Source organism: Rattus rattus, chromosome 5 (assembly GCF_011064425.1).
Source record: "Rattus rattus isolate New Zealand chromosome 5, Rrattus_CSIRO_v1, whole genome shotgun sequence".
In the NCBI taxonomy this organism is placed as follows: Eukaryota; Metazoa; Chordata; class Mammalia; order Rodentia; family Muridae; genus Rattus; species Rattus rattus.
In genome coordinates this window covers 115,365,829-115,375,072 of record NC_046158.1, presented here as the reverse complement: position 1 = coordinate 115,375,072, position 9,244 = coordinate 115,365,829, and positions in this window count along the sequence as shown.

Below are 9,244 nucleotides of genomic sequence, written 5' to 3'. Positions count from 1 at the left end.
CCGTAGCACACAACTGCCCCCTCTGAACCTCAGAGGAGTGCTGGGCAGACAGAAACAAACACCAGTGTGTCTTGAGAGCATTTAAACTAAGACACAGTGGCCACAGACAATTGGTGATTAACACTTAACTTAAAGTTTCCAGAGTGGATCATAAAAGACATAGAAAACTAGGTATCCAGAAAAAAAAAGCTATGCCAGTAAGGAAGTCAGAAAATTATAAGGCACTTGTCCTGTTAAGATATCAAGTCTATTTTCCCTCTTCTCAACCCTGGCTCTACAGCTGGGGTGACCTTCAGAATGCAATGGGACTTGTCATCCAGGTCATCCTCTCTTTAGGACACTAGTAATAGCTTCTGCTTTTGCACTTTACAATGGTCCTTCTTAACACACCGCGTGCCCCTTCCATGATCTGTCCATTCTGCATGGAGAGAGTATCGAGAAAAGACCATAGACACCCTAGCTGAGGTCATCGCTAAACTCAACTGCTCATGTTCTGTGAGTCATCGCAAACACTCCAACCACAAAGAATGGCAACTGCTTCAGTCTCTCAGAGAGCCGCGTTGTCCAGCTGAGACCAGTCAATCCACAGACACCTGAAAAGCCGGCTGTTGTTCTGAGCAGTAAGTTTTGGTGTGCTTGGGTACAAAGCAAGAGAGAGGGAGAAAGCAGTGAAAGTCCAGAGCAACGGATGAGAAAAGGACGATGACACAGACGAGTCCCTGCAGGGCACGGAGCCCGAGTGCAATTCTAGAACTTAGCGCTTGAGCTCCAGGACATCTGATCAAGTTATGGGGCAAATCAGGATCTTAGTTTCATTAATAAAATAAGAATGGACTCAGAAAGGAAGCCTGGAGACCTTCGTAATAGGGTTAAAAAGGAAAATCCCCTGGGCAGCAAAGCTATAAATCTCAGGAGGTGCCTGGAAGAGGAAAATGGAGGAGAGAAAGGAGAAGGAGGCCACGCTGTTTGAGCTATGCCAGTATGGAGGTCAGACACATGGCAGACAAGCTATGAGCAGGAACGGCAGACTCGGTAACGGAGAACTGATGCAAGTTCAAGGTACCGGTGAAAGTGTATTTAGGCCATCAGAAAGAACAAGAGAAGAAAGAGAAAAATCTGCTGTCTTTCCCGAGGTCCCCAGGGTAATTTGAGCACCAGATCAGCTGATACAATAACTTCTGCTCTAGGGGACCCAACATCATTCTTTTGCCTTCATAGGTGTATTCACACACATACACAAACACACACACACAGACATGCAATGCACACGTGTGCACATGCACACACACGTATACATGAATTCATATACACACATATACATGAATTCATACACACATACATAAATTAAATAAAATAAAAAAGTCACACACAATGATGACACTATATTTAGAGCATTGCTGCAAGATGACACACTATGTTTCTCACTAAATGTCCGATGATTTTTTTAAACAGTTTTCAGTTTGCTTACGTATCTCTAATATTTTTAGAGTGTGCACAATCCATATCATATCATATCTAAATGATAATAAGCAATTAGATTACCATTTTATCTTTGGCCTCAAGTCCAGGCATTCCTCCAAAGGCTACCCAGGTCTGGGCTAAATCATGTCTCTGACTCCATTTCAAAACCATTAGGCAATGCAACAGTCCCTATCTTCCCCTTCATCCTCCTGCCCTCTCTGCTCTCCTTCCAAACCCAACTCATGGATTTCCTGTCACTCACCAACCTCATTGCCTTTTCCTGACAGACTTAAGTGTAGCGACAATTTCTGAATTTTAGTTTTCTTTTTAAAACGCGGAAATGTTTTAAGAATATATTTTCACTTTAATCCCAGGCGTGGGATATGGCTGCTTCAGACTGTCCACGGCAGCTAGATTTGCCTCGTACTCTGTCTGGCACGGGTGATTTTGCCAGCTGCAGATAGTTTCTGTGATTGTGCGATGTTTGAAATTCTGGACTTTCTAGAGGGTTTATAAATGCTAGGGCCCGGAGAGTGGTGTGGATTGGTTTTGGTCGCTATGGGTCACGGTTTGTTACGTAGTCACGCACAAAGAAAATGAAGAAGGAATTAGGTATTCTAATGGCGAAGACCAAACTTACTTCAAGGAACTCGATGCCCCTGATCAGCAGGAGGTAGGTTGTCTAAGGATAATGCGGGTCCCCTTTCTGACCCCTGACTTTATTCAGGGATCTCTTTCCTTTTCTCGCCATCCTTTTTTCTCCCTTATCTATTGTTAGGGGGTTGAAAGAGAAAAAAGATAGGGAAGGGTAGAAGAAAAAAGAACCCACTTAAATATACCCTCACTTAGATATATGTAAAGAGTACTTTATAAATCATATGATAATCACTTGTTTAGACTTCTATTTTCCCAACATATTGTGATTTCCTTAAAAGCACAAACCAAGTACTATTCATTACTGAGTCCACCAAGCGCCTGCATCACGAGGGTCCCTGCAGAGTGAGCCTTTTCTACTGCTGGAGAGCCTTTTCTAGGTGCTTAAGATGTCTTTCACAGCGGCTTTTAAAAACTCTCAGAGAGGGGATTATAAATCACTAGATGGATGGGAAACTTCGAGAACTAAAGAGAAAAATTCATACTTATCTAAAATTAGAATATACAAGATAAACCTGGAATTTCTAGATGGACAGATCCATTGTACCTTCTGTTTCCCTACATTGAATATTTTTCATCTTATACGGTTAAGTACATTATAATTAGCTGTATGGATAGTCATCGTAAGGCAGAGTTTCAAATTTTCAATCATACTCATACAGGGCTTCCCACAGAGAAAGCATTCTAATACAATTTAAAGTCACCTATTCGAAATATCTTTTGGGATAGGACACCTTCCTATATGGTAAGACATCCTAAATGCTGGGTATCCTAGAAGCTCAAGGATAGCTTATCATTTTCTTCCTAATGTCTCTGGCTGTCCCATTTCACCCAAGTGATTAGGAAGCACAAGACCTCGAGATGAGATGGTGCTTTAGTCAGGGTCTCAGCAGGAAACAGATGACAACTTGAATACACAACTACGGGAGTTTATGAGGTGTGATTTACAACGGAGCTTAGGAAGCCAATCACGGAGTGAGACATAGCTTAGGGCTGGAGCAGGAGAGAGAGAGAGGTATAGAAACCCACAGAGCACAGCTGTATCAGAAAGCTGTATGACAGATTCTGTAGCTTCTGGATGCATTGTCATCTGTCAGTATGATGGTGAGAAATCTAAGGGAGCAAGCCCCCGACCTAACCGCCTTCCCCTCATTAATCCCGTCTAGGACCTGCCAGCAGTCCGTGGATGTAGCAGTTAGCACCCACCTAAGGAATTGGAGAGAAAAGCTCTGGAAAGATGAATAACATCTTCTGTGGGAAGTCTTCTACTTCCTTTCTCCCTGGCCAGTCTCTTCCCTTGGAAGAGCACTGGGCATAGAAATAAAACCCAGCCCAGGTGAGTTGCATTATGGGAACAGCAGATGTCTAGCAACTTAGCTCTTATTCTTTTCCTGAGTGTGTATGCGGAAGCTGCTAGTGACCCACCCAGATTCCTCTACCTCCCCAGTGACTCAGTTTCCCTATGTGGAAGAAGTGTTATTCTAGGAGCCCTTATTCTCCTGTCAGTGTATCTTTCAGCTATATATACAAGTAGGAAAGCTTTTGAACGTCCTTAGACCACAGAAGTTGGTAAAGAGTCTCGCTCCCACTGCCTAGTGTGACAGCTCAGAAACATTGAGGTGATTCTCAAGTCCACCAGCACAAAGGAGGTCATTTGCCCATCTTGGGATCAGCTAATTAGTCCTCCTCCTGGTTGTCTTTCCTTTCTGTTCCTATTGCTTCTGACCCCTAGTGGCAGATACAGGACCCTCCTGGGTACTATTTATACTCCCAAGTTAGGCTCAAACCAGTTTTAGAAGACATCAACCTAAGGTACTACCTATACAACTATAAGTGTTTACTCTGAAGTGATGAAAAACATGTTCAATTTAGAATCAGAAACTCAGGTTTCTGCACAGCTGATTGGCTCTGGCCTCGCTTTGACGGACAGCAGAGATGCCAGCCCAGGGCTTGGCAGTCCCAATTGTCCTGTGCAGTCCAATAATAAGACAGTCTCTAAGTTCCTGCCTAGCTTCCATGTTTACTAAAATTTATTAGAGGAACAGAAATGCTGAGACTCAAATACAAACTGTCACAAAACTCCATTCTTTACAGTAATCTCTAAAACATGAGTAATTCAGAGAGGGAGAGAGGGAGAGAAATAGAGAGAGAGAGAACAGAAACTGACTTTTGGATCACTCTAAGATAAATATTAGAAATTAAAATTTTGCCTATCTGCCAAATGGCAATAAGATAGGGTTTTCAACCACATTTTCTAGATTTGACAACATAAAAATTAATTTTCACTTATAAATCTCCCATAAACATCTCTTGACAACCCTTTTGCTGTCTTCTGGCTGGAGATAAACTCAGGGTCTAGCCTGTACCAAACAACTATTCTATCAGAGAAGTGCAACACTAGCCCTGCTGTCGACTGCTAATCCACTTTTGCTTGTGTTTGGTTTTGGTAAGTTTTCTGGTATTTGGGAGACTCCAGCCCAGATTCTCACTCTAGCGATGCACACAGGACAGCACCCTGAGCCCTAATACTCTGATATGTGTGCACGCATTGAAGAAACGGGAAGCTTAGGTTTGTCCGCATCATTTGCATAGTGTCTGCCTACTCTAGTATTTCTTCTTTAAACGAATAGAGTAACCTCAAATTCTACATTTAAACTCTGGCCTTGGGTGTTACTTTACCCAGTGCACTGTTCTAGAGCAAAGCCTACCTACGCGCTGGCTAACTTGCTGGGCCCTAAGCATCCCGGAACTGATTCTTAAGAAGGAGGTTTAAGGTGCTAGCCATACAGTGGTATACGATGGCATGTTTCATTTTCAGCTCTTGCAGTTAAAACATTAGCAGAGAGCAATCATTCACGAGCGTGACTGGTAGTCACGGCCTTTCAGTACTTTTTGGAAACGTACTGCAGGGGAACAGAAAGCATGTATGAATGCTGGGAGGATGCTGGGTAGTGGGCAGAAATGACCGTAAGAGACCCCAAAGTTCCTTGACGTGTCATCTTAGCCAGCTCCCTTATAACAATGGTGCCGTGCATAACTACATGGGAAATCAGAAAAATAACAAGGAGGTTTCTGAAAATCCTTCAGGTGCTGTTGGGACCTGGTAAGCAAGAGGCTGGGAGATTTGGCAAGCAGGCAAGGCAGCATGGGAACCAAGGCGAAGTTCTAAATTTGTACTTTATAGGCACACTATCTGAAAAATGGTTTCCTCCCAGCTTCCTCCAACATGAGGGATCGTCAGCTGTTTCTCTGTGATAGCTGAAGAGAAGTGGGGAAATGAGGTCATACAAGGTCATTTGCCAAAAAGTTATATACTAAATATCACAGTTATAAATTTGAACAAAGTGCAAGGGCTAATTTTATGGACATAAAAAAAATCATAAAAGTGCTAAAAGTATTAAATTACCAAAACAGGAAATACTGAATCACATTGTTGGAAATGTTAACATGAGTAACTTCGATCTGCCTAGATACTGGTATCAGTAGTTCTCACAGTTGGGTATGTGATGGGATTACCTGGGAACCTTGAAATTCCCAAGCCCCAGGATATACACACCCAAGACATAACATCTTTTCTAACTGATCAATAGCAAGGACATTATTTGAGGAGCTACTCCTGTGACAGCTCAAAGCCAACCTGTATTATGCTGAGCTAATGCTAATGAGGCTTAGGGTAGAAGACAGTGCCTTCACCCCCTTGGCTCTTCCCCTCACTTTTGCTCATCATTAGCACAAAGCTCTGTCTCCTCCCTCGCCCCTTGTCAATCTGAAGCTGCTGCTTCAAGCCACCCACAACTTAATACCCACAAAGCAGATAAATAAGACTGATGGAGAGGCAGTGTCAAGTGCAGAACATTGAAGCCATGAATGTCATGGGGAATGGTGTCCTTGGTGTCTTTCCAGGCATGGCTTACCTATTCAAAAGGAAGCTGCCTGACAGAGTGGGCTACACACTGCTATCAACATGCCCAGCTCTGGCCCCATTCCAGCTACACTATCATTCAGACATTCATCCACTCACTGAATGTCCACTAGCCATGTAGCTTGGTCCTCTCTCTCTCTCTCTCTCTGAACTTACGAGTTTGTCAGAACAACAGAATCTATATAGTAACTGCAAGTCAGAAGTAGGGATGCTCGGGCAGTGCAGAGTGATAGATCCATCACCCGGAGGAAGCCATTACCTGTGGGGAAAGGGGAGGCACTCCAAAGTGCAGCTACAATAGGCAAAGACCTGTGAAAGCAGAAATGTGACCTCAGGAAGCTAAAATCAGGAAGAGAGAAGGGCTGCCAGAGGTCAGGGCTAAGACAGCATAGGGGGCAGCAGCAGGAAGAAGTGTGGGCCTTCCCCTAGCGCAGGGCTTACCAAAGCTACTGACGGGTTAGGACAGTACCAGACTGTCCTAAGCATGTGTTCAGAGTCCTGTGTCTATTCCTGGCAACTTGTCTTATTCTGGGTTTGTTTACCTGTTTTACAATCAGTACAGAAGGACACAGTAGTATCCTCAAACTGCCAAAAATGTCCCCAAATATCACAAGTGGTCCCACTGGAGAACCACTGAGCACGACCTGGGTGGGGCAAATATCTGCGTGGGTGTTTTCAGTCTGTGAAGAGGGGGGCATCATCCAGCTATGACTATAAGTCAACTGCCAGGGCTGTATTTTGGATTATCTGTAACTTCATGGAAACTTCAGTTATTTTTACCTCATGTTAGAACTGTTGTACATACTTGAATATTGCCACAAAAAAAAAAAAGAAAAAAGAAAAGAAAAGAAAAATGTAATGCCATTTCACTTGTTACTGAAATGTATACCTTATCACAGCACAATTTATATATAGTACTTTAATAACGGTATTTCAATATAACGGCTTCCTTCGTAGATCCGGTTTCTTTTGTTATTTAAAGCAGGATGAGAGAACACACCCACAGTCACAGTATTTGACAGGCTGAAGCAGGAGGATTGCAAATTCAGGACCAGCCTCGGCTACACAGCAAGTATAGGGGGGGGGACGGAGGAGAGAGAAGGGAAGGGAGGGAGGGGACACACACACACACACACACACACACACACAAATGTAATTTTAAAAAATTTTTAAGTAAATAAAAGGCGAAGGAAAGTTAAAGGCATCGAGGGCATCTATTCAAATCTGAAGCAAGCCTCCTGCTCCATGGACAAACGAGCAAGAGAAGGAAAGGGGCTGCCTAGACCCCACCACCAGTCAGAAGTGGGCCCAGGCATGAAGGCTCACGAGACTCAACATGGGCTCCATATGCTTCCCACCTACTAAATCCTAAGGAAAAGCAAAAAGAACCTCACTCCCCCCATCATGGGACATGAGAGCCCGAACATTTAACACTAGAATGCGAGCTTTGTAAACATGGGCAGAAGGAGGCAAAGACAGAAAGAAAAAAAATACATATATGTCGACTCATCTTTACTGAAGGAAAGCAGCCGTAATAACAGGAAAGTTTAAATATTCATTGAGTCCTACTATGTATCAGGTACTTTTCTAAGCAGTTCATCTACCAAATAGCTTGTAAGAACGTGAACCTAATTTCAGAGATGAGAAATCAGAGGCCCAGTGAGATTAAGTGGGTTTCTATTGCTGTGATAAGACAGCATGACCTAATGCAACCTAATGCATTGATCCCAGGTCACAATCTATCACTGAGAGAAGTCAGGGCCAGAACTCAAGGCGGGAACTTGGAACCAGAAGTGAATCAGAAGCCATAGAGGCATGCTGGTTACTAGCTTGCTTGCTCATCTTATTTTCTTATAGCACCCAGGACCACAGGAATCATCTAAATAAATAAATAAATAAATGCACCACAGCTTTTCCCCTGGCCAAGTTTGGTGGGGACATCTTATCAACTGAGGGTTCCTTTTCCCTAGGTTGGGTCAGGTTGATATAAAAGCAGCTGTCACAAATCCCACCCACAGGCGTGGTAGAAGGCAGACCCTGCACTATGGCACTATGGCAATGTCCTGAAGTGCCCACAGCACTGGAAGGGGTGTCCTCTTTCCATTAGACAGGGTGAAGAAGTTACGGGTCACAAAGATTCTGTATCTCATTAGCAAGGACCCAAGAGAAGACTAGAACCCAGAGTTCAACATCCAGTATGACGTCTGACTTGATCTCTGGTTTAGGATTTAGTTTGGAAGAATAGAAGAAAGGAAAGGATGAGGAGGAGAGTGAATAATGGATTAGCAGGAAGTCAAGTGCAAGGTCAACAGAAGGAGAGAAAAGCGACAGCCACACGGAACTCAATCCTAGTGCTCAGACAACTCCAGCTCCATCTCAGAGCCGGAGCAGAAATCAGTCATGGCTCCTCGGACCATGAAAAACCATCCAGACAAGCTATTAATGTCACCCCAAAGTCTTCTAATTTAATGTAATTTCATGCTGCTATGATCCAGCCAGAAGGCGTACAGTTGAAGGGAAAAGGCTAGAGACAGCGAGCTGCCTTCCTAGGAATCCCTTGGAGATCCCTTTCATGACAAGTTGCCTGATTTTTCCCATTTCAAATCACCCCTCCTACTTTTTGATGGACATCCTGAATGCTCTCAGTCCAGAGACTGAGCATGCTTTCCTTGTTTGGGCTTCACTTCAGTTTCGTATCTGATCTTACAATTTCTATCTATCCTAAGAAAAAAGGTTGCTCCCTGCTCCCCAAATAGTTGCCTTTAGTCAACAAACATTTCTAACTTCCCATATACAAGATCAGATACATTTGCTCCTAACCCAGAGCACTAAGCCATCGAGCGTGTATATGATCCATGTGTACAGCAGGAAAACAATGCAAGCATAGGAGGCAACTGCTGGGACTTCCTCCCTGACAACGCACAACACTTGCACTGGCTGTCAATCTTTCTTAGCTAAACATACTCCCTGCAATGACAGTCATTTATTTGCTTCAAGCCAGCTAGATGATACACTAATTAAAGTAACTTACCTTCTAAATTCAGAAGAGGAGAAAGCAAGAAGCATTCTAAAGGCTACAGGAATCTAGAGGCTAAATGTTTCTTTCAGGTCTGGGGACTGTAGATGGGCCGCAAGCCTCAGAGACATGCATGTGTCCCTTTGAAATCACAAAGCCCAGGATTTACTATCTGTGGCTTGCAGCAATGC